This window comes from Pelophylax lessonae, assembly GCF_965119305.1.
Source record: "Pelophylax lessonae genome assembly, chromosome: 3".
Taxonomy (NCBI): Eukaryota; Metazoa; Chordata; class Amphibia; order Anura; family Ranidae; genus Pelophylax; species Pelophylax lessonae.
The window spans coordinates 28,004,118-28,028,658 of record NC_138770.1 but is presented as its reverse complement, the minus strand read 5'-3'; the positions used below and the strand labels follow the sequence as shown (position 1 = coordinate 28,028,658).

The following is a 24,541-nucleotide window of genomic DNA, read 5'->3' as shown; positions in this document are numbered from 1 at the left end:
CTGAGGTTTCTCAGGATAAGAGGAATAAGATGGTCTGGCACTGTCCCTCACAGTCTGAGGTTCCTCAGCATAAGAGGAATACGATGGACCGGCACTGTCCCTCACAGTCTGAGGTTCCTCAGGATAAGAGGAATACAATGGTCCCGCACTGTCCCTCACAGTCTGAGGTTCCTCAGGATAAGAGGAATACGATGGTCCGGCACCGTCCCTCACAGTCTGAGGTTCCTCAGGATAAGAGGAATACGATGGTCCGGCACTGTCCCTCACAGTCTGAGGTTCCTCAGCATAAGAGGAATACGATGGACCGGCACTGTCCCTCACAGTCTGAGGTTCCTCAGGATAAGAGGAATACAATGGTCCCGCACTGTCCCTCACAGTCTGAGGTTCCTCAGGATAAGAGGAATACGATGTTCCGGCACCGTCCCTCACAGTCTGAGGTTCCTCAGGATAAGAGGAATACGATGGTCCATCTACACTGTGTGGTGCCAGATGGACATTTGAGGTAGTCGGGTTTTCTCCTGGACTATACTGTGTGATGTCCTCATCTTCTACTTTACAGTCTGGAGACAAAGTGAAACAATCCTTTGAGGTTTTCCTCATCTCCCGTCCATCTACTAAAATAGAAATAAAAAGATTATTACTAGACATCAGCAGATTGGTTCCCCTAAACCAGGACTCCGCCCACATCAGGCAGCTTTGTCTCTGAGGATCTTACAATTCCCCCCTCAAGGTAACTAGTAAATGGGTCCTCTGATCTCCTACCAGTTCATTTCTTTATTCATGGACCTTAGTCAGAGAGTGAGGAAATGAGAACTGTCTTTTATAGGACTGACAGTGATGAGGGGATTATAGGACGAGTGTCCCCACCCCTCTATCACTCATTGCCATCTTCCCAACACAAGAAGTCCTGTATTTCCTTATTTAGTCCATGACTTAGTCATGAATAACAGCAAGGCTGAGTCCCACCAGAGGTCAGAGAGTGAGGATGGGGGAGAACAACCAAGATGAAGACTGGACTGATCCTGAAGACCACCATCATTGGGTTACTGACTCCTCCCCCATTATCACTTTCTGTTTAAGGTTCCAAAGTTTGAGGATGTTATCACATTATTATCAACATGTAAAAGTCTGTCCTCCAATCAAATCATCAGATATAAAATGTCCAGCTGGTAGAAAATGGGTGTGTAACGCCCTCATAGTTAGGTGCTAGGATTAGCATAGAGTTAGTGTAATATAGTTTTGTTTCCCTGCATAACAGGAGAACTGTTAGGAAAATCGAACCTAGCTCTCTGATGAACAGAGACATGTAATCATTTAGTAATGCCTTCTCAGTGTGTTCAAGTGCTGTAAGTTCTGCCTCTGGGTTCCCTTGTATCCAAGTAACCTAGGGAGGTTCTGGGTGAATAGATGGAAGCTATGCAGAACACAGTATAAAAATGAATGTCACTTCAGCCAATCACAGAGAGGGTGGCCCTGAAGGATGCTGTGAGAGGGTATTTATTCTTTTGGCAAACTAAGCCCTGGGTCTCTCCTGGACAGGATTGCAGCAGCCCAGGAGAGGACACGCAGCCCTCCGGGGTGCCTGCTGCCATGCAGCCTCAGGTGAGCAACGTGAGGGCCTGAGGAGAGAGAGTGACACTGGTTCTTCACAAAGCTGGATGAGGGGGTGTCTATTGAGGATCTGGTCTGGTATCATGGAGAGGAGACCACTGGCTGAGGGGGTGTCTATTGAGGATCTGGTCTGGTATCATGGAGAGGAGGCCACTGGCTGAGGGGGTGTCTATTGAGGATCTGGTCTGGTATCATGGAGAGGAGGCCACTGGCTGAGGGGGTGTCTATTGCGGATCTGGTCTGGTATAATGGAGAGGAGGCCACTGGCTGAGGGGGTGTCTATTGAGGATCTGGTCTGGTATCATGGAGAGGAGGCCACTGGCTGAGGGGGTGTCTATTGAGGATCTGGTCTGGTATCATGGAGAGGAGGCCACTGGCTGACGGGGTGTCTATTGAGGATCTGGTCTGGTATCATGGAGAAGAGACCACTGGCTGAGGGGGTGTCTATTGAGGATGTGGTCTGGTATTATGGAGAGGAGGCCACTGGCTGAGGGGGTGTCTATTGATGATCTGGTCTGGTATCACGGAGAGGAGACCACTGGCTGAGGGGGTGTCTATTGATGATCTGGTCTGGTATCATGGAGAGGAGACCACTGGCTGAGGGGGTGTCTATTGAGGATCTGGTCTGGTATCATGGAGAGGAGGCCACTGGCTGAGGGGGTGTCTATTGAGGATCTGGTCTGGTATCATGGAGAGGAGGCCACTGGCTGAGGGGGTGTCTATTGAGGATCTGGTCTGGTATCATGGAGAGGAGACCACTGGCTGAGGGGGTGTCTATTGAGGATCTGGTCTGGTATCATGGAGAGGAGGCTACTGGCTGAGGGGGTGTCTATTGAGGATCTGGTCTGGTATCATGGAGAGGAGACCACTGGCTGAGGGGGTGTCTATTGAGGATCTGGTCTGGTATCATGGAGAGGAGACCACTGGCTGAGGGGGTGTCTATTGAGGATCTGGTCTGGTATCATGGAGAGGAGGCTACTGGCTGTTCTTTTGGGCCTCATGAGTACAGACATGTTTACGGATCTCATAGGCTGTTGCTGTTACCCCCCTCTGATGTGTTAGAGTCAGCTAAGGGTCCAGCCAATAGAACACTGGCTAGTGTTCCAAAGAGGCCCTGTCCAGCTTACACAGGGACTACTCAGGGACTTTTCCCAACTTTACTTCTACTGTGGTTACTCGTTACAAGGAGAAATCTTCCATCTGCCCCCAGGAAGGACTTCACCTAAACCTCAATCAAAGATCAGATAGAGTCCTCAGTTGTATAGAGTTCAACTATAGCTCACTAAATAATCCTTCTACCTAACCAAGTTTCCCACTAATAAAACTACAAACCCTAGATTGGTCATTGAAGACAATGCGCCAAAGTGTGTGGGTGCACCTGGCTGTGAAGCTACCCTGTGCCTGGCTGCTAGACAAAAGTGGGGCAAAATCCTACCAGCTCCTATGGCAGTCTTGCTACAGGTGTAACAAAAGAGAATCCATATTATGTGTAAATATAGCAGTGGGTAGAGGGGAGAGAGCAGAAGTCAGGACTATGTAATGTACAACATAGAGTATAAGATACAACAGATAGGAATATATAGTATCAGAATGATATAATGTAAAACATAGAGTATATAGTGCAGGGGTCAGGAGTATGTAATGTACAACATAGAATATACAGTGCAGGGGTCAGGAGTATGTAATGTACAACATAGAGTATATAGTGCAGGGGACAGGGGTATGTAATGTACAACATAGAGTATATAGTGCAGGGGACAGGGGTATGTAATGTACAACATAGAGTATATAGTCCAGGGGTCAGAATTATGTAATGTAAAACATAGAGTATATAGTGCAGGGGTCAGGAGTATGTAATGTACAACATAGAGTATATAGTGCAGGGGTCAGGAGTATGTAATGTACAACATAGAGTATATAGTGCAGGGGTCAGGAGTATGTAATGTACAATATAGAGTATAAAGTGCAGGGGTCAGGAGTATGTAATGTACAATATAAATTATACAGTGTAAGGGTCAGGACTCATAATATTGGTATTCAGTAATCAGTGGAAGCTTAAATGTTTACATGAGACAAGTTGCAGAGGTCCCACACCACTGCCTCCCATCTCCTGAGACTGCACTCAGTGACTTGGGTCTGAGACTATACAGACATATCCCTCCACCCGACACACCCAGCAAACAGAGCGTTTGACACAGTTCCCCACACATGGCTAATGTGTAAGGTAAAGTCTTCAGGTTTGGAAAGATCGGTTTGTAAATGGATAGAAAATTGTCTAAAAGATAGAATTCAGAGAGTAGTGGTTAATGATTCTTACTCTGGATGGTGTAAGGTTATCAGTGGTGTACCCCAAGGTTCAGTGTTGGGACCCTTACTTACCTTATAAATTATATAGGGTCTGAGATTAAATGTACTATTTCAGTCAAGCTGTGCAGTGAAATAACTTCCTTTCGGCTTCACTGCTGGTTCCCTACTGCGCATGCGCAAAGCGCAGCGCGCTTTGTAATTGGCTCAGCGGCGGAGGAAGGAGTCGAACTTCCGAGGAACAGCGCCGCAGCACTATCTCCCAGGAAGTGGGGAAGGGTACCTGTCAAAAACAGGTACCCATTCCCCCCTACCCCCTGAAAGGTGCCAAATGGGGCCCCGGAGGGAGGGAGGAAGTAGATCAGCAGAGTTCCACTTTTGAGTGGAACTTCACTTTAATAATAGCATGCAATACCAAGCTGCAGTTTCCAAAGCAAGCAAAGTCCTTTCTTGTATTACCAGAGGCATGGACTCCAGAGAGAGAGAGAGGAATATCCCCCTTCCCCCCTCTGTACAAATCATTAGTAAGACCTCATCTGGAATATGCAGTTCAGTTTTGGGCTCCAGTTCTCAAAAAAGGATATCGGGAAACTGGAGAAAGTGCAGAGAAGGGCAACCAAACTGATAAGAGGCATGGAGGAGCTCAGCTATGAGAAAGATTAGAGAAGAGGAGAATAGGGGGGATATGATCACCATGTATAAATACATAAGGGGGGATATGATCTCCATGTATAAATACATAAGGGGGGATATGATCTCCGTGTATAAATAGATGAGGGGGATATGATCTCCATGTATAAATACATAAGGGGAGGGATATGATCTCCATGTATAAATACATAAGGGGGGATATGATCTCCATGTACAAATACATAAGGGGAGGGATATGATCACCATGTATAAATACATAAGGGGGGATATGATCTCCACGTATAATACATAAGGGGGGATATGATCACCATGTATAATACATAAGGGGGGGATATGATCTCCATGTATAAATACATAAGGGGGGATATGATCTCCATGTATAAATACATAAGGGGGGGATATGATCTCCATGTATAAATACATAAGGGGGAATATGATTACCATGTATAAATACATAAGGGGGGATATGATCTCCATGTATAAATACATAAGGGGGGATATGATCACCATGTATAAATACATAAGGGGGGGATATGATCTCCATGTATAAATACATAAGGGGAGGGATATGATCACCATGTATAAATACATAAGGGGGGATATGATTTCCATGTATAATACATAAGGGGGGATATGATCTCCATGTATAAATACATAAGGGGGGATATGATCTCCATGTATAAATACATAAGGGGGATATGATCTCCATGTATAATACATAAGGGGGGATATGATCTCCATGTATAAATACATAAGGGGGGATATGATCTCCATGTATAAATACATAAGGGGGATATGATCACCATGTATAAATACATAAGGGGAGGGATATGATCACCATGTATAAATACATAAGGGGGGATATGATCACCATCTATAAATACATAAGGGGGGATATGATCACCGTGTATAAATACATAAGGGGGGGGATATGGTCTCCATGTATAAATACATAAGGGGGGGATATGATATCCATGTATAAATACATAAGGGCGGATATGATCTCCATGTATAAATACATAAGGGGGGATATGATCACCATGTATAAATACATAAGGGGGGATATGAACTCCATGTATAAATACATAAGGGGGGGATATGATCACCATGTATAAATACATAAGGGGGGATATGATCACCATGTATAAATATATAAGGGGGATATGATCTCCATGTATAAATACATAAGGGGGGATATGATCACCATGTATAAATACATAAGGGGGGGATATGATCACCATGTATAAATACATAAGGGAGGATATGATCTCCATGTATAAATACATAAGGGGGATATGATCTCCATGTATAAATACATAAGGGGGGGATATGATCACCATGTATAAATACATAAGGGGGGATATGATCTCCATGTATAAATACATAAGGGGGATATGATCTCCTTGTATAAATACATAAGGGGGATATGATCAACATGTATAAATACAGAAGGGGTCCCTATAGTGAACTTGGTGTTGAGTTGTTCACTTTAAGATCATCACAGAGGACAAGGGGGTGCTCTTTATGTCTAGAGGAAAATAAATCTAGTCTCCAAATACGGAAAGGTTTCTTCTCATTAAGAGCTGTGATAATGTGGAATAGACTCCCTCCAGAGGTGGTTCTGGCCATCTCACTAGATTGCTTTAAAAAAAGGCCCGGATTCTTTCCTAGGTGTACATAATATAACTGTGAACTAATATTTATAGGTAAAGCTGATCCAGGGAATATCCGATTGCCTCTCGGGGGGGATCAGGAAGGATTTTTTCCCCTGCTGTAGTAAATTGGATCATGCTTTGCTGGGGTTTTTTTTGCCTTCCTCTGAATCAACTGTGGCTATAGGATTGTGTATATGGGATTGTATGGTTGGGTTTCCTTCACTGTTTTTTGTTTTTTATTGGTTGAGCCGGGTGGACTTGTGTCCTTTTTTAACCTGACTAACTATGCAACTATGTAAGGAATCCCGGGAGAATTGTTCTGTCAGAGATCTTACTAGACCCGAGCATGGGGAAGAAGACCCAAGGTACATACCCCAGGTGCCTAGGTCCAGTAATGTCTACGAAAAATATCAACATTTTGCTGCCAGCTTAACCCCAGAATCTCCATAAATCCAGTCTAGAGACATAAATTGTGTCTGCAGCACAGAGAAGGAAGATTATCCGAGAGAAATACAGGAATACAGGATGGGGAACACAGCTCAGGAAAGTGACCAGGGGATTACAGGCTGATATCACCCAGTCCCCACCCTACACTGGACCAATCAGTGAGCAGTATGAGTGGAGGAATGTATTTAGTGTTAATGACCCACCTGTGCTGATCTCTGTAGGAGTGTCCTCCTCTATAAATGTCCCCGTTATTCCATCCTCCTCCATAGACTGCTGATCAGCCCTCACATACCTCTCTTCTTCTTCTGCTTTAACTTCAAATTCTATATCGATTGGATCTCCACTCTAAACCAAGAAAATGAGAGAGAATATCATCTGTAAAATATAAGCTTTATTATTGTGACATCACACTATCATCATATTATATCATCACAATAAAAAATCCAACTGTGTTTTATAAGCTCCATTCCATTACCTTGTAACAGTGAGGGATGGTGTGACCTTCCTGTGTGGAATCCCGGGAATACAGAGGACGGGGACATCTCTCTGGTGGGTTCCCATTACTGGATCCATCTGTAGGAAACACACACACTGACTGAATACATTGTTTCTATGTGTTTATCAGATGATGGGGGATCTAGGTGGATCCTCCGTACTGCTCTCTCCTTTACAATAAAGTCTCCTCTTACCCGGTGATGTGAGGGGCGGCTGATTCTCCATCATGATGTCCTTGTAGAGATCCTTGTGTCCTTCTAAATACTCCCACTCCTCCATGGAGAAATAGACAGTGACATCCTGACACCTTATAGGAACCTGACACACACAATGATACAGTCACCATCCAGACACATCCCTTGCCTGTAACTGGATAATGTCCCAGAATTCCCAGCACCGCTCACCTCTCCTGTCAGCAGCTCCATCATCTTCTTGGTGACTTCTAGAATCTTCTGCATGTTGTGTCTCTCAGGGTTTAGGGAGTCACATGGAGGCACTGTGATGGTCATATGATCACCTGACTTCAGAAGAGGAAATCTCTGTATTGAGGAACCAATAGGAATATCATGTTAGAATCCCAGAATCCTCCTCACCTCTCCGGTCAGGTCTGTGTTTTATTAATAGAGATAAGAATGATGTCATGCAACCTCCCAGAATCCTCCCTACCTCTCCAGTGAGCAGGTAGATGATCTCCAGGGTGAGGTTTAGTACCTTCTCAGTCATGTGACTCCGGTCCTCCTCCATCCTCATTGTTGCCATCATTTGATCTATACAGGTCTCCTTGTAGACAAATAACTTTGGGAAATAAAAGTAAGAATTACTGGGATAGTATTGATCACACAATATTAGAATAATAAAATGTGGACATTTAAGGACTGCTGCCCCCATGGGAACACATTTAGTTTGGACTGTTTAGTGTTTTCTACATTTTCAAGGTCCTGGGACCCTCTTGACCTGCCGGATCAGAAATTCCCTTTCCTCTGTTGGGTTTGTTTGGTTTCTGAACTGGATTTGATTAGTATTAGATCTGCAGACAAGGAATGATAAATAAGATCCTTCCTTTGACTTGTTTGCTCTGAGGCAGTGCTGTGCGCTCAATGTCAGATCATCATGATGTCCAGGAAAGGGAACCTGCTGACTTTTGGCCAAAGTTGCCGGCCAGCCAGGATATTTGCCAGATCACGTCTGCAAGGCTCCAATCTCGAGCTTACTGACTGACAGGAGTGATGTCACTCTGCAGTAAGAGAATGGATTGGAGGATGCTGCTGGTGGAGTGCAGAACTGTGGGGGAGGAGTCTGTTCTCTTCCCTCCAATGGCAGCCCCGTGTAGGTAGAAGGAGGACAGCAGGGGGGAGGGGTTTGTTGTCTTTGTTCTATTTTGTGTCCTGCAACATATTTCTTGACCAGTGAGATGGTAAGGTGAAGTCTTCCTTCATTTGCTGGCAGGAGTTCTTTAAGGAGACCCCTCTTCCCTCAAAGCCTTGCAGCCTGACTGCCCCCTCAGGGCCCTCACAGCCCTTCAGCCCCACTAACCTCTCAGAGTTGTTTTGCCCTATTACTTCCTAGGAGGCCCCCAAAGTCCTTCAGCTAAACTTCCTCCTCAGGGTTCCCACAGTCCTTCAGATGCAGTAAACCCTCAGAGGCTCTAAGAGTCCCTTAGTCCCACTACCTTCTCAGAGACCCCTCAGCTCCTCTACTTCCCTCAGTATTTTCCTCCCTCTGACACCAATGATGGAACATATTCTTCATGGCAGGCTGGGGAATGTTTTCTTCCTCCTGACCAGCAATGTAAGGGGCTCCATACTCCTGACCCCTGCACTCCATCATGGTGTTGGCTGCATATTGTAATGATTGCCCATTGGCTGCCTGTGTAGTGTAATAATTGCCCTTTGTAGGCTATGTATTGTCCTGATGGTCATTGTCTTGTCTATTTATTGTCAGTGCTGTTTGTTTAGAGGACCAAATTACTAGAATGTATCTCCAAAATGAAGAGAATGTTCCGACCCCGTAAGTGGGGAAATGTTCTGACCCTGAAGGGGTTAATCTAGGTTTCCACACTATATATGTGTGTATCATCATCTGCTGGAGATAAAAGACATCACAGTAACTATGGAGGAAGAGGACGGACATGACGGGGGGTTACTGGGTGTAAATAGAAAATAAGATCTTATTACCTCCTCTGCTGCCACGTCTCCTCTCTACTTCCTCCTAACTCACCTCTCACTGTATGTCTGTACCTGACATCACTTCCTGTCTGTATTCCACAGAGACTTCCTGTCTGGGTAGAAGTGAGATCTCCATCATGTGGAGCTCAGTGGAACTGCAGCCCCAAGAAATGTTTTGTAGTGTGATCTGTCATTGTTGCTAAGGGTTCCTGGATGAGTGAGGACAGTCCCGCGGAGGGGTGTGGCTTGGACGGCAGTGTGGATGGCAGCCTGCTAGCAGAGCTCTGCTACCACCATGGCTCCTAACCGCTCCTAACAGCTGCAGCTGCTTAGACAACTCTTTCCCCTAAGTGTCCCTTCTGGCATGGGCAGACTCACCTGCCAGATCCGCCGGATCATTAGTACTCGCTCACGCCGGTCATCCTTGGTCCCAGGCACATCTATTGCAGATATCTTCAAAGCTCAGCCGAGAGATCATGAGACACCAGAAAGGATGGCTGAGCAGTGTGCGGAGGAAGAGCTCAGTGAGGATGTGCAGGATAAGTAGACAGCTGGTGTGGTAAGGGAGGCTGGGGAGTGTACAGAGGATACAATGTTATAATTTGAAAGAGATACAAAGGAGACCAGAGAGCGCAGTGAGCGTGATACGATACACAAAGAGCACAAGGAGGTGTTCACACTACAAGATGATTCTCGGGACTGCAGTTCCTCTGAGCTCCACAAGGTGGTGATCTCACTACTACCCACACAGGAAGTCTCTATGGAAGTGATGTCAGGTATATAAAGGAAGTTCACGGTGAAAGGTGAATTTGGAGGAAGTAGAGAGAAGACATTGCTGGAGGTGGCAGCAGAGGAGGTAATAAGATATTATTTTCTATTTACACCCAGTAACCCCCCGTCATGTTCGTCCTCTTCCTCCATAGTCACTGTGATGTCTTTTATCTCCAGCAGATGATAATACACACATATATAGTATGGAAACCTAGATTAACCCCTTCAGGGCCAGAACATTCCTCCACTTACGGGGTCGTAAAATTCTCTTCATTCTGCAGATTTGTCACCTTTCCCACCAATCATCTTCTCACCTTAGCAGTCTCTTGTAACGAGGGATGAGATTCGGTTTTGGGTTCTCCTGAAATCTGCACTTTCACACCCTTCCTCTGAAGATACAAATGTCCCCATGCCTCACTACATTAACCATGTGTCTACCCCCCCTGTAGGCCCAGGATCGGCATGGTGGATGGAGTGGAGGGTGATCAGTTCTCAGATCTCCTCTCTGGTGAATGAATCCAGAAGAGATGAGCATTTCATCACTTCCAAGTTCAGTGCCATCATTCCCTGGTCACTGTGGTCAGGGATGAAGCTGGTTGATCCCCATCTGTATTTCATGAGCTTCACTGGGGTCCATAGGTGACGTTGGAGGTCTAATAGACCCCTAATGTCTCCTTAAAGAGGACCTGTCATTTTAGGACGCTGTCACAAAGGGGGGTATTGGCCGCACACTAGAGTGAGAGCAATGATTTTGGGGCCGTTATTCTTGGATTTCTCGAAACAAATGAACTGTAGGAGCTTTTATAGCGTTGTCTTTGCACCATATTGGGTAGTGAATTTAGACACTATTACATGGGGACACACAGTTTTAAGGTTTGACATAATTGTGTGTGTGTGGGGGGGAGGGGGCTTTGTTTTTACAAGTTTATAATACAGATTTTATCATGTTTAAAATTTATATCTTATTTTGTTTAAAGCCCATCTCTGGGGAAACAAAAAATGACCAAAACCCCAAATCAGGATTTAACCCTCGTATAATGGGGACAGCCCCACTTCAAGGGTTACAAGGTCATTTTGGTGTAGGAATCCAGAAAAAGCACTTTTACTTATGCAATCCTCTGATCCCTCAATAACCGGCACTCTTCTCTACTCCCCTACACTCTGGCAGTGGACTGTCCCTCCTCCTGTCCAATCAAGGGCTATGGGCTCTGCATTGGTCTTGATGATCTCAGAGAACCTGTGACCACTCTTTATAAAAAGATCCCCCCTAAGTAACCCAATCTACATGTTCCAATTCCCACCGGGGGCAACCCGCCTATGACCCCTTATATCCCCATACTAATATTGTCCAACCAATGCAGTCCAGATAATTCTTCATTATCTGTCTACAGAGAAACTCGCATAGATCACATGACCACACCAATGAGGATGGAGGAGGATCAGAGTCACATGACTGAGAGGTTATTAAGCCTCAGCCTGGAGATCATCTACCTGCTGATCGGAGAGGTGAGGAGGATTCTGGGAGGTCACATGACATCACTCTTATCTCTATAAATAAAACACAGACCTGACCGGAGAGGTGAGGAGGATTCTGGGAGGTCACATGATATCACTCTTATCTCTATTAATAAAACACAGACCTGACCGGAGAGGTGAGGAGGATTCTGGGAGGTCACATGACATCACTCTTATCTCTATTAATAAAACACAGACCTGACCGGAGAGGTGGGATGATTCTGGGAGGTTACATGACATCTCTATTGTCTAGTCTAGTCAATAGACCATGTTCTTATTGTAGACATGTAGATGATGTCAGATGATTGATATCGGTTTATCTTTCTCCTGATCTGTAGGATTATGTTGTAGTGAAGAAGTCTAGTGGAGAGCCAATCTCAGGAGGATGGAGAAGGACCCAGAGCCCCACCATGGTGCCTCCACCTCGTTCTCCGATACCTGAGAGGAACAAAGAGCAGAAGATCCTGGAACTGACCACCATGATGGTCCATCTGCTGACAGGAGAGGTGAGCAGTGCTGGGAATTCTGGGACATTATCCAGTAACAGACAAGGGATGTGTCTGGATGGTGACTGTATCATTGTGTGTGTCAGGTTCCTATAAGGTGTCAGGATGTCACTGTCTATTTCTCCATGGAGGAGTGGGAGTATTTAGAAGGACACAAGGATCTCTACAAGGACGTCATGATGGAGAATCAGCCGCCCCTCACATCACCGGGTAAGAGGAGACTTTATTGTAAAGGAGAGAGCAGTACGGAGGATCCACCTAGATCCCCCATCATCTGATAAACACATAGAAACAATGTATTCAGTCAGTGTGTGTGTTTCCTACAGATGGATCCAGTAATGGGAACCCACCAGGGAGATGTCCCCGTCCTCTGTATTCCCGGGATTCCACACAGGAAGGTCACACCATCCCTCACCATCATCAGGTAGATGAGGAACAATCACTGATCGTATCATTAGGATCTGTACATTATCTGCATTGTTACCATTGATGTCATTTTTATTATATATTCAGAGTGGAAACCTGAGAGATTCTAAAGTTGAGGTTAAAGCAGAAGAAGAAGAGACGTATGTGAGGGATGATCAGCAGTCTATGAAGGAGGATGGAATAACGGGGACATTTATAGAGAAGGACACTCCTACAGAGATCAGCACAGGTGGGTCATTAACACTAAATTTATACATGACATAAATACATGTAATCTACCACTGATTACTGAATACCAATATTATGAGTCCTGACCCCTGCACTATTTACTCTATGTTGTACATTACATACTCCTGATCCCTGCACTATATACTCTGTGTTTTACATTACAGACTTCTGCTCTCTCCCCTCTACCCACTGCTATATACAGTATGTCATATAGTAAGTACTCCCCTCACATTTCTGTAAATATTTTATTCTATCTTTTCATGTGACAACACTGAAGAAATGAGACTTTGCTACAATGTAAAGTAGTGAGTGTACAGTTTGTATAACAGTGTAAATTTGCTGTCTCCTCAAAAATGAGTACACCCCTAAGTGACAATGTCCAAATTGGGCCCAATTAGCCATTTTCCCTCCCCGGTGTCATGTGACTCATTAGTGTTACAAGGTCTCAGGTGTGAATGGGCAGCAGGTGTGTTAAATTTGGTGTTATCACTCTCACTCCCTCATACTGGTCACTGAAAGTTCAACATGGCACCTCATGGCAAAGAACTCTCTGAGGATCTGAAAAAAGAATTGTTGCTCTACATAAAGATGGCCTAGGCTATGAGAAGATTGCCAAGACCCTGAAACTGAGCTGCAGCACGGTGGCCAAGACCATACAGAGGTTTAACAGGACAAATTCCACTCAGAACAGGCCTCGCCATAGTCGACCAAAGAAGTTGAGTGCCGTGCTCTGCGTCATATCTAGAGGTTGTCTTTGGGAAATAGACGTATGAGTACTGCCAGCATTGCTGCAGAGGTTGAAGGGGGGGGGGGGGGTCAGCCTTTCAGTGCTCAGACCATACGCCGCACACTGCATCAAAATGCTCTGCATGGCTGTCATCCCAGAAGGAGGACTCTTCTAAAGATAATGCACAAGAAATACTGCAAACAGTTTGCTGAAGACAAGCAGGCTAAGGACATGGATTACTGGAACCATGTCCTGTGATCTGATGAGATCAAGATAAACTTTTCTGGTTCAGATGGTGTCACATGTGTGTGGCGGCAACCAGGTGAGGAGTATAAAGACAAGTGCGTCTTGCCTACAGTCAAGCATGGTGGTGGGAGTGTCATGGTCTGGGGCTGCATGAGTGCTGCCGACACTGGGGAGCTACAGTTCATTGAGGGAACCATGAATGCCAACATGTACTGTGACATACTGAAGCAGAGCATGATCCCCTCCCTTCGGTGACTGGACCGCAGGGCAATATTCCAACATAACGACCCCAAACACCTCCAAGACGACCACGTCTTACTAAAAAAGCTGAGGGTAAAGGTGATGGACTGGCCAAGTATGTCCCCAGACCTAAACCCTATTGAGCATCTGTGGGGCATCCTCAAACAGAAGGTGGAGGAGCACAAGGTCTCTAACATCCACCAGCTCCGCGATGTTGTCATGGAGGAGTGGAAGAGGACTTCATTGACAACCTGTGAAGCTCTGGTGAACTTCATGCCCAAGAGGGTTAAGGCAGTGCTGGAAAATAATGGTGGCCACACAAAATATTGACACTTTGGGGCTAATTTGGACATTGTCACTTAGGGGTGTGCTCACTTTTGTTGTTTTTTTTTTTGTTTAATAAATTTTTATTGAGAAAATATCAAAGCGATACAGGATTGACACATATCAAGCAAACATAACGAAAAAAACATCCCCACATATGGGGGTAGGTATGGAACTCAATAGGAGTATAAGCGACAAACGTTGTGTAAACAAAGATGAAGGTTAAGAATCAGAACCATCAAGCAGTGAGCCAAAAGTATAAAACCCAAGTCGGCGTATGGGTCCCATGTCTAGCCAGATCAATTTTGATCAAGATATAGGAAGCATAAAAATGGAACCAGACCATGGTGAGCAATTAACACACAAGTCCTAGGAGTTACCAAGAAAGTATGATAAAGTTAGAAACAAGAAAAATAAGGGAGAAAGTATAGAAAGAGAAGAGATGGGGGGGGGGGGGGTGTAGCTCCTCCCGGCGCAGCATGGAGCAATAGAGCATTTGAGCCTTTCTTTTCAGAAGGCACTAGACAAATAGCATAATCTTGCGAATGTGTAGAGGACAACCAGCAGGCCCATATCTTATAGGCTTGATCAGACCTACCCCTGTAGTCGAGGGTCATGTCCTCTAGATGATAAGTGTGATCTACGGCTTGAAGCCACTGCTTGATAGAGGGAGCAGCAGGTTGCTTCCATAGTTAAGGTATTAGAGCCTTAGTGGCGTTTAAGAGATGTGGAGTAATGGATTTGCGATATCGGCCTGCTGGTTCCCTCGTAGCATGGAACAAGACTGTCCATGGGTCATCGTCAATTGGGTGCCCCTGAATGATGTCAATAATATGCAGAATTTGTCTCCAGAACAGGCGGATAACTGGGCACAACCAACAAATGTGAGCGTGGGTGGCCACAGCCCCGCAACCCCGCTAGCAGAGGGCAGAAGATCAGGGGAACATCTGATGTAGTTTATCAGGAGAGAGATGCCATCTAGTCAGTAGCTTAGAGTTAACTTCAGCGGATTTAGAAGATATGGCCGATGAATGGGTGAGGAATAGAATTTTTTTCTTTCTTTGATCCGTTAAGGGTGATTTTAAGTCAAGACTCCCATTGCTTCAGAAAAGGGGGGTAGGCTTGAGGAATCTATCTTGTAAAATTGAGAGAGAGAGCCTTTGGGTGGGGAAGCCTGTGCCAAGACTTGTTCAACAGAGTGTAGATCAGTCAAGGAGCGAGCCGGTTGAGGCAAAGAGTGAACAAAACATTTCAATTGATTGTATCTCCAAATGTCCATGGAGGAAGCAGTGGAAGAGTGGCTGAAGACGTTGAGATGCAAGATGTTCTTCCCCCAAATCTGTAGACAATAAGTGGGAAATAATAATCCAATCTGTGCGATATCACCGCGCCGTGTAACAATCAGACTTACAATTCAAAAATATGAAATCTATTAAACAGTGTCAGGAAATGAATAAATAGTAATGTGATCGTCCAATAGGAGGATAGAAATGTGTGTCATGTGACACGTGTCATCAGTCAGGGCCAATATAAATGATAAAGTGCGAGTGCAGAAATTGCAGATGAGAAAGGTGCTGGTGGTCACTTCCACTCACCTTACCATCTGACTCCTGTGTTACCAGCGAGTCCCACAGATCCCTTCCCCCTCTAGGGATATCGCTCACTATTCTCCTCCTTCCTCCACGGTATATATGGGGGGGAGGGTAGAAAGTAACACCCCTTCTAGTGCTCTCCGTCTATCTGCTTTATTCAACATTAAAATCCAAGATGATAGAATTACAAAGCCGGGACTTGAGCAGTGCGGACTAAACAAGCTTCACAATGTGATCCTTCACTCAGATACCCCTTCCCTGGGATGTCCCTGTGCAGGCTCCGCCCATATTTTCTATCCCCCCTCCCCCCCATATATACTGTGGAGGAAGGAGGAGAGGAGGGAAATTATTTCCGACTTATTGTCTACAGATTTGGGGGAAGAAATTTATGTTCTTTTTTTTTTTTTGGCGCTGCATTTTATTTGTTTTTTGTGTTTAGTGAAAGAAACTTTCTGAATGTAAGCTGCCATTGGGTGAATGTTTCTGTGATATTTATACACCATTCTTTACACTACATGATTGTACCGATTTATGCTTTATTTTATATCTGATGATTTGATTGGAGGACAGACTTTTACATGGTGATAATAATGTGATAACATCCTCCAACTTTGGAACCTTAAACAGAAAGTGATAATGAGGGAGGAGTCATTAACCCAATGATGGTGGTCTTCAGGATCAGTCCAGTCTTCATCTTGGTTGTTCTCCCCCCATCCTCACTCTCTGACCTCTGGTGGGCCTCAGCCCCGCTGTTATCCATGACTAAATCATGGAATAAATAAGGAAGTGCGGGACTTCTTGTGTTGGGAAGATGGCAATGAGTGATAGAGGGGGAGGGGACACTCGTCCTAAAATCCCCTCATCACTGTCACTCCTATAAAAAACAGTTCTCGTTGTTTCCTCACTCTCTGACTAAGGTCCATGAATAAAGAAATGAACTGGTAGGAGATCAGAAGACCCATTTACTAGTTACCTTGAGGATGGAATTGTAAGATCCTCAGCGACAAAGCTGCCTTATGTGGGCGGAGTCCAGGTTTAGGGGAACCAATCTGCTGATGTCTAGTAATAATCTTTGTATTTCTATTTTAGTACATGGACGGGAGATGAGGAAAACCTCAGAGGATTGTCTCACTTTGTCTCCAGACTGTAAAGTAGAAGATGAGGACATCACACAGTATAGTCCAGGAGAAAACCCGGCTACCTCAAATGTCCATCCGGCACCACACAATGTAGATGGACCATCGTATTCCTCTTATCCTGAGGAACCTCAGACTGTGAGGGACGGTGCCGGACCATCATATTCCTCTTATCCTGAGGAACCTCAGACTGTGAGGGACGGTGCCGGACTATCGTATTCCTCTTATCCTGAGGAACCTCAGACTGTGAGGGACAGTGCCGGACCATCGTATTCCTCTTATCCTGAGGAACCTCAGACTGTGAGGGACAGTGCTGGACCATCGTATTCCTCCTATCCTGAGGAATCTCAGACTGTGAGGGACGGTGCCGGACCATCATATTCCTCTTATCCTGAGGAACCTCAGACTGTGAGGGACGGTGCCGGACCATCGTATTCGTCTTATCCTGAGGAACCTCAGACTGTGAGGGACAGTGCCGTCCTTACAGCAGATAAGAAGTTCTCCTGTACTGAGTGCGGGAAGTGTTTCCATTTTAAATGCAAACTTAATATGCATAAAAGATCTCACGCTGGTGTGAAGCCGTATTCCTGTCCTGAGTGCGGGAAATGTTTTTCAGAGAAGTCCACTTTTTCCAAACATCAGAGATTGCACACTGGTGAGAAGCCGTATTCCTGTCCTGAGTGCGGGAAATGTTTTGCACAGAAGTCTAATCTTTCCACACATCAGAGATCTCACACTGGTGAGAAGCCGTTTTCCTGTCCTGAGTGCGGGAAATGTTTTGCATTGAAGTCCCATTTTTACAGACATCAGAGATTGCACACGGGTGAGAAGCCGTATTCCTGTCCTGAGTGCGGGAAATGTTTTTCAGAGAAGTCATATCTTTCCACACACCAGAGATTTCACACTGGTGAGAAGCCGTATTCCTGCCCTGAGTGTGGGAAATGTTTTTCAGAGAAGTCAACTCTTTCCACACACCAGAGAATGCACACTGGTGAGAAGCCGTATTCTTGTCCTGAGTGTGGGAAATGTTTTTCAGAGAAGTCAACTCTTTCCACACACCAGAGAATGCACACTGGTGAGAAGCCATATTCCTGTCCTGAATGCGGGAAATGTTTTTCACAGAGGTCCACTCTTTCCACACATCAGAGATTGCACACGGATGAGAAGCCGTATTCCTGTCTTGAGTGTGGGAAATGTTTTTCAAAGAAGTCCAATCTTTCCACACATCAGAGATCTCACTCTGGTGAGAAGCTGTATTCCTGTCCTGAGTGCGGGAAATGTTTTTTTACAGAAGTCTGATCTTTCCAGACATCAGAGATCGCACACGGGTGAGAAGCCGTATTCCTGTCCTGAGTGCGGGAAATGTTTTGCACAGAAGTCTGATCTTTCCAGACATCAGAGATCGCACACGGGTGAGAAGCCGTATTCCTGTCCTGAGTGTGGGAAATGTTTTTCAAAGAAGTCCAATCTTTCCACACATCAGAGATCTCACTCTGGTGAGAAGCTGTATTCCTGTCCTGAGTGCGGGAAATGTTTTTCACGGAAGCTTGAGCTTTCCACACATCAGAGATCTCACACGGGAGAGAAGCCATATTCCTGTCCTGAGTGCGGGAAATGTTTTTCACGGAAGCTTGAGCTTTCCACACATCAGAGATCTCACACGGGAGAGAAGCCATATTCCTGTCCTGAGTGCGGGAAATGTTTTTCACGGAAGCTTGAGCTTTCCACACATCAGAGATCTCACACGGGGGAGAAGCCATATTCCTGTCCTGAATGCGGGAAATGTTTTTCACAGAAGCCCCATCTTTACAAACATCAGAGATCTCACACAGGGAAGAAGCCATATTCCTGTCCTGAGTGAGGGAAATGTTCTTCACTGAAGTCCTGTCTTCCCGTACATCAGGGGTCCCACACAACCCTGGAGGTGTATTAGTGCCTTGAGTGTGGGAAATGTCTTCTATAGGAATGTTGGTGGACATGTGGGGGAGAAGCATACCCTGATATACACCTCAGATATGGCTGATCTTCATCATGTAAGAAACACTTCATAAGGAGATCAGAGATCACCAAAGACATGGATGAAGTGTTGTCCCGTGTCGGCCATTGATAGCAGGAGAAAAATATAAATGGAGTCCTTACCTTTTTGTGCGGGAAGATTTCACAAACACTTACAGATCTAGTTGTTATAAATGTGTTGATGAAATGTGACCCGCATTCCCCCAGTCATAGCGAATTGGGATTTCCTATAATGGTCAGTTCCATCTAGTGGCCATAATGTGCTTTCCTGACAGATGTCCATGGCAGCATACATTTGGGTAGCCCCGCCCTCGTTCCTCCCCCATAAGACCCCACCCCCATAAATGTTCAGGATAAGCCAATGGCTGCGTTCCTTTTTTGCCCTCCTCACTTATGGGACCATTTTTGTATGAAGTTTTCCTACCTATGGGAAGTATTGGTGGGCGGGTCTGGTGCTGGGCAGCTGTGCGGGATGTCAGGAGCTTCCTTTGGTATCCAGAAGTCTTCCAGGATGTCCCGAGTGGTCATTGAGTCCCCAGCTATCAGCGGGGTGGTGTTATGGCACACATATGTAGAGGATCCATGCCTGGAGAGTGGGCCCTGCCATCGGCGGCCATTTGCATTGACTGGGAGCCCAGCTGCTAGCGGGTGGCCATTAAGTGTTAGACACATGAAATTCGTTTCGGTGCGAATACAAATTCTGACATATTTTTGGTTATTCCTAGATTCGGATGTATCCAAATCTCCAAATGAAATTGTAATGAATTTTGTTGAAATCTGTTAAAATTTGTTTTGTTTATTGATTTTCTAATGAATTCCAACTTTTCAGAACGATTCGAATTCGGATCAGTCAAAAAAACAATCGACCGATGCTAATTCTGTGTGAAGAAATAGCTGGTTGTTAATGAGCAAGGCGGGAAGCCGCCCACCCGCATCCTTACCAACCATGACTCATCAGCTGTCAGCGGGCTTCCCCACTGACAGATGAATGGAAAGAAAAGAAATGCTGGCATTGCCCGGCAATAGAAAAAAATGATGTGCTCCCCCTACCCCCAGTCCATACCAGGCCCTTAGGGGCCAATATTGAAAAAAGGTGATATAGACAGGTGGCCCCGCCTCTTACCAATGTAAATGCGGAACCTGCAGTAGGCAGAGGGCCTCCATGATGGCGAGAGTGTCTTTTTTTATTTTTTTGGGTGCGGCCGGCGTTGTGATTGATGACGTATCTACATTGGGGGAGGCTGGTTTTTATTTTTTAATAAAGAATTTTTCAAAAATTGTGTTTGTGTATTTATTGCTCTTTGACACTTTTTTTGGTGAATAGGTACAGGTACTATGGTCCCGATACTCATTCACATGGGGGGGGGCAGGATCTGGGGTCCCCTTGGTAAAAGGGGCTTTCAGATTAAGATGAGCCCCCTGCCTGCAGACCCCCACAACCCCAGGCCACGGTTGTGGGAAAGAAGCCCTTGTCCCCATCAGCATGGGGACAAGGTTCTTTGGGGTGGGGGGGGGGGGCAGAACTGCCACAAAACACCCACCCCCACCCCATGGTGAGGGCATGTGGCCTTGTATGGGTTAGAAGGGGGGGGGCACTCGCTTGTCCCCCTTTTCCTGACTTGCCGAACTGCATGCTCAGGTTAAGATCTGGTATGGATTTTGGGGGCACCCCACGCCATTTATTTTTTTACATTTTGGCATGGGCCTGGTATATACTGGGGGGGAGGGGACCCCACGTAATTTTTTTAATGAGAGTCCCAACATCCTATCTGTTCAGGGAAATGGAAACTACAGATGTTCACAAGGAACCACTGTCATATGTGTGGACTTTAAGGGCACAGCATGAGACAGATAACAACTACATGGATTTATCCTAAAATAACATTTATTGATTTATCTAAAACCAGATCTCAATAAAATGAGGAAACTGGCCCCAAACTGAGCTCATCTCGTACACAGGAGATCAATGTCTCCTACTAATTTCACTCATGTACATCATACATATATAAGGATAAGTTGGTATATATCATAAGGTTGGTGTAGGTATAGATATTTCCTCTCTTCACTTAGATGTAACATTTAGTGACGACCATGTACTTTATTACTGAATATATCTTATTACTATTATAACAATCTCCTTACTATATGGATTTCTTTGTCTCAGCTTTTTTTGTATACATGTCTGCATCATATTTGTTACTGATGTCAACATTTGTATCAATTACTGTATGTATAATAAATGACTACGTTCAGATTCTATTTTTGTATATCTTAGTTGATGACCGGCCTCATTTAAAGTCCCACGACCTCTGTTTTCTGTTTGCATTAACCATTAGGGATGGAGGGACGTCACTGTGTTTGCTTCAGATCATATTCCTCCATCTTCGTCTGTTCACTAGTCAACGCGTTTCACACAAGGCTTCTTCAGGACTATGAAGATGTACAGACAGTTTCCTCTTAAAATTAACAGACTCGATATTAGTGTTTCATAAACATAGAACATAATCTGTATTTATGTACATCATAATAAATACAAACATGGTTTACTAGCACATGGCATTCCTTCCAACCCCCAGCAAGTTAACCCGACCTGGGGCGGACACAGGGGGAAACTCAGAACAAAATGTGTTGTGTATATAGGTATCTGTCCTGAAGATCCTAGGTACAAGATAAAATATACAGTATCTCACAAAAGTAAGTACACCTCTCACATTTTTGTAAATATTTTATTCTATCTTTTCATGTGACAATACTGAAGAAATGACACTTTGTTACAATGTAGGGTAGTGAGTGTACAGCTTGTATAACAGTGTAAATTTGCTGTCCCCTCAAAATAACTCAACACACAGCCATTAATGTCTAAACCGCTCGCAACAAAAGTGAGTACACCCCTAAGTGAAAATGTCCAAATTGGGCCCAATTAGCTATTTTCCCTCCCCGGTGTCATGTGACTCGTTAGTGTTACAAGGTCTCAGGTGTGAATGGGGAGCAGGTGTGTTAAATTTGGTGTTATCGCTCTCACTCTCTCATACTGGTCACTGGAAGTTCAACATGGCGCCTCATGGCAAAGAACTCTGAGGATTTGAAAAAAAAAATTGTTGCTCTACATAAATATGGCCTAGGCTTTAAGAAGATTGCCAAGATCCTGAAACTGAGCTGCATTACAGTGGCCCGGACCATACAGCGGTTTAACAGGACAGGTTCCACTGAGAACAGGCCTCGCCATGATCGACCAAAGAACTTTATTGCTCATGCTCAGCGTCATATCCAGAGGTTGTCTTTGGGAAATAGGCTTATGAGTGCTGCCAAGCATTGCTGCAGAGTTTGAAGGGGTGGGGGGGTCAGCCTGTCAGTGCTCAGACCATACGCCGCACACTGCATCAAATTGGTTTGCATGTCTGTCATCCCAGAAGAAAGACTCTTCTAAAGATGATGCACAAGAAAGTGCGCAAACAGTTTCCTGAAAACAACTAAGGACATGGATTACTGGAACCATGTCCTGTGGTCTGATGAGACCAAGATAAACTTATTTGGTTCAGATGGCTTCAAGAGTGTGTAGCGGCAACCAGGTGAGAACTACAAAGACAAGTATGTCTTACCTACAGTCAAGCATGGTGGTGGGAGTGTTAGGGCTCTTTCACACGGTCCGCCTCCGCAGGCGGATCCGTGTTGCTCAGCGGGGATCGATCCGCGATCCCCGCTGAGCCGGGCGGATGACAGCTCCGTCTCCGCTTGCAGAGCAGAGAGGGAGGTGTCTCAGCACCCGCCGCCCTCTATGGGGGATCGGAGGAGAGCGGACCGCTTGTCCGCTCTCATCAGATCCGCTCCGCTCCGATTACTGAACGGATGGAAAAATAGGGTTTCCATCCGTCCAGATTTCAGCACAGGATCGGATGCGGATGGCAGCGGGTGTCAGCGGAGGTGACCTCCACTGACACCCGCTGCCCCATAGAGCTGCATGGAGGATCCGATCAGATCCGCCTAAAAAACTGACAGGCGGATCTGATCGGACCGCCCGTGTGAAAGAGCCCTTATGGTCTGGGGCTTCATGAGTGCTGCCGGAACTGGGAAGCTACAGTTCATTGAGGGACCCATGAATGCCAACATGTATTGTGACATACTGAAGCAGAGCATGATCCCCTCCCTTCGGAGACTGGGCCACAGGGCAGTATTCCAACATAACGACCCTAAACACACCTCCAAGACGACCACTGCCTTGCTAAAGAAGCTGAGGGTAAAGGTGATGGACTGGCCAAGCATGTCTCCAGACCTAAACCCTATTGAGCATCTGTGGGGCATTCTCAAATGGAAGATGGAGGAGCGCAAGGTCTCTAACATCCACCAGCTCCGTGATGTCATAGAGGAGTGGAAGAGGACTCCAGTGGCAACCTGTGAAGCTCTGGTGAACTCCATGTCCAAGAGGGTTAAGATAGTGCTGGAAAATATTGGCGGCCACACAAAATATTGAAACTTTGGGCCCAATTTGGACACTTTACCTTAGGGGGGTACTCACTTTTGTTGCAGGCGGGATAGACATTAATGGCTGCGTGTTGAGTTATTTTGAGGGGACAGCAAATTTACACTGTTATACAAGCTGTACACTCACTACTTTATATTGTAGCAAAGTGTCATTTCTTCAGTGTTGTCACGTGAAAAGATAGAATAAAATATTTACAAAAATGTGAGGGTGTACTTACTTTTGTGAGATACTGTATATGTGTAGCAGTGTGATCTTTGACATACAAATTCTTATACAAGATTATATAGAAAACCGACAGCCGGCAACACGGTTTTACATGCCAATAGCTTTCATCCAAACCCCCGGTACATAGTATACCCTACTCCCAGTATCTTAGAATCTACACTGCGAAAAAGCTTATAATAGGACTTATAAGCACAAAAGAGAGGAAGTTATGTTCCGAGGCCTGAAACAACCAAAAACAGAAATCGTCAGTTTAATAACACCTTATACTAGACAACATACACAAATTAGAAAAATACTTCAACAACATTGGTAGAGACATCCATGCTCTCATCTGCCAGGTTTCCACCCACTGTCCAATATACTCCATGGCTATTGGATCAGTGTGAAACATCAAGACAGCATGAGCTGTGTCCCTGTTAGGCAGAGAAACTAAAAACGATATCCACTCATTCTAGCACCTACCTAGGAGGGCTCTACATCTGTATGGCAGGGTCTGTTTGATTATTCACCTGCTGGGATGGTGCTCTGATGTGAGAAGCTGCAGTGTCAGTATTCCATTAGCAGTAATTAACCCCTTACGGGTTTTTCTCACCCAGCAATCAAACAACTGTTACACTGTCTTTTTTGACAGCTTAGGAGACTTTAGCAGCCGTAGTTTGAATTGTGAATTAAAAAAATAAAATAAAAAATGACTACATAGCTAGAGTAGCAATTTTATATGTTATAATATTTTATTTCTTAATAATATGGAGTTCTCCCTTGCACCGTCTCTGTTTATCAT

The 24,541-nt window shown here is 45.1% G+C and overlaps 1 protein-coding gene and 1 pseudogene across 2 annotated transcripts in view; one reads left to right on the top strand and one right to left on the bottom strand.

Annotated features, from left to right (window-relative positions):
• LOC309550263 (uncharacterized protein) overlaps positions 1 to 24,541 on the bottom strand; it is a gene marked incomplete at both ends in the record, with an annotated part of 667,886 nt that overhangs the window by 443,453 nt on the left and 199,892 nt on the right.
• LOC309549851 lies at positions 9,693 to 18,900 on the top strand (annotated as a pseudogene). The gene is made up of 5 exons: positions 9,693 to 9,860; positions 11,953 to 12,120; positions 12,207 to 12,330; positions 12,447 to 12,538; positions 17,682 to 18,900. The product of its transcript is annotated as an uncharacterized misc_RNA (transcript).